A 2,357-nucleotide genomic window follows, 5' to 3' on the forward strand; every position below is an offset into this window, starting at 1 on the left:
AGAAAATAAAAATATAAATGAAATATTTTTCAACATCTATGAATCCCTTACCCAGCAACTTGAATATTTTTAACTGGTCATTATAATTTCTGCTTCAATGAATTCATACCTTTATTAAATTTTGGGGCTTAGTTACATCCACCACTTATCACCCATATACAAGGTTCGTGTCAATTAGTACTTTAATTCGTCAATTATAAGTTACATGACTGGACCAGAAGATTTTATTAAAACAGAAATGTGAATAAGTCTGTAAAAGAAAAACAAAATGTAATTAAACACATCTCTCAAAAACTTTATGTTATCATTAAAGCTTCTTAATTTTTAAAATAACTAATTAAAATAACCATGATATTACATAAGTAATTTTTTAGTCTTGTGAATATCTCTAATAACTTTGAATAAACAGAAAATAAAATATATGAACAAACTGCTAAGAGTATTAATATATAAAGTATTTGGTATAAAGCCTTTATATTAGAAATTAAAACAGTTTAACCAACTAAGCTCTGAAAAACAAAGCTCATGTAAACAAATTCAAACAAACAGTCAAGTTGTTGAACTAAACTGTAATGTTTAAACTGTACTTTTTTATGAATTTTTATAATTATGACGTATATAATCTACTAAAAACAAAATAATGAAGATTCTTAAAATTATTTTAGAGATTCAACAAAAGGTTTTAAGCACTTATTTTTACAAATACTGACTGATTTTGTCTTTAATAACTAAATATTTATTTAGAAATAAATTCACATCTCAATTTGATCTTAATTTAAAAATTTCATACATTTGAACTGACAAAAACTGAGATTCTCAAATTTTTAAACACAAAAACTGATTTAGCCTGACGTTTTTCAACTTTTTTCAAAAAAACTGATTTAGCCTGATTTAGCCTGACTTAGCCTGACGCGCACGAACCCTGATTATGTTAATTTTATGATTTTTCAATAACTTCAACCAAAAACCTTTTCCTTATATTTGATAAACCTATAAATTATAAAAGTATGTATTTTCATTCTAGTAGAATTAGAAAAAAAAAATTGTTTCTCTTTATAGTCATTTAAATATTTAAGGCACGATTTCATGATGTTTGAAGTGATAAAAGTGATTGTATTAAGACCGATATCTAAACGGCAATAAAAAAGTTAAAATACGGATAAAAAAAAGGTTCTTTTAAGCATTTAAAAACAAAATGAGGAGTTAGATAGAAAATAAACAAGTTGTGTTGCTTCCAATAGCAATTAAATACTGTTGGCCCCTGTATAGTGACTAATATTATTATGTGTTTCACTTTATTTCAAAAGGAGTGGTTGTGTCAAGGTTTATATATAAAACGCAGAAATTATTTGAAATGACGTCACTAAGTTCTTCAGAATGTAAATATTTTTTGAATGATTTGTCAAATTGATAATTTTTTGTGTGATTTTGTAAATTGATAATTTTCTGTACGATTTTGTAAATTAATAATTTTAAACAACTTTACTCATTAACTATTGTTACTGATCTACAGACATTTAAGTGAAACTAGATTTGAAAGTTAGAATCATTTACTAAGCTTCTTTTGTTATATTTTTATACGCCATGTTAATTATTACTAAACCTTTAACACTTTGTGATAATAATATTGAGAAAAATATAGTTTATAAATAAACGCATAATATAAAATATTAATCAAGTTTTATTTTTCTGTTGCTCGCATTTTTTATTTACTACGACACAAAAAAAAATCACAAAAACAACACATATTAAAAACTTCAATATGCTTCTGCAAAAAATTTTAAAATTTAATGTACACATTCCAATGTAATAAATAAAGTTTATGTACTTACAACCACATACAATAAAACTATTAGAAGACAAAAATGTATTAACTCAAATTTAAAAAAACTTAAATAAAAGCAGTATTTGAAGATAGGAATTTCAAAGTTGTATGGTAATTGAAAAAATATGAAACACAATTTTAATTCGTTTTTGTAAATTGCACAAAAATATCTGAATGGCTTGAAAAACTATTTCATAGTTAATTAGTTTTTAGGTAATGATAACTAACTGACAGTATAGTTCAGACTTACCTTCTTTAAGCTGAACTTATTAAATAGAACTTTATTGCAGTTTAGTTTAAAACAAATAATAAACATAAGCTTCATAAATAGAATATAAGACTTGTGGACTAAAAAATACTTGTCTTCGAAACTTAGTTACAACAGAAAATTTAAGTATCCGATTAAAGAGCAAATAATTAAAGTTCACATACTTAAAAAAGGGGTTTCTAAATTTAAAAAATAAACAAGTAAAAAAAAAATGAAAAAAATGTAAAAATTAAAACGAACCAATCAATATTTTACTGTGGAATA

Source organism: Thalia democratica, chromosome 1 (assembly GCF_965202585.1).
Source record: "Thalia democratica chromosome 1, ktThaDemo2.hap1.1, whole genome shotgun sequence".
Taxonomy (NCBI): domain Eukaryota; kingdom Metazoa; phylum Chordata; class Thaliacea; order Salpida; family Salpidae; genus Thalia; species Thalia democratica.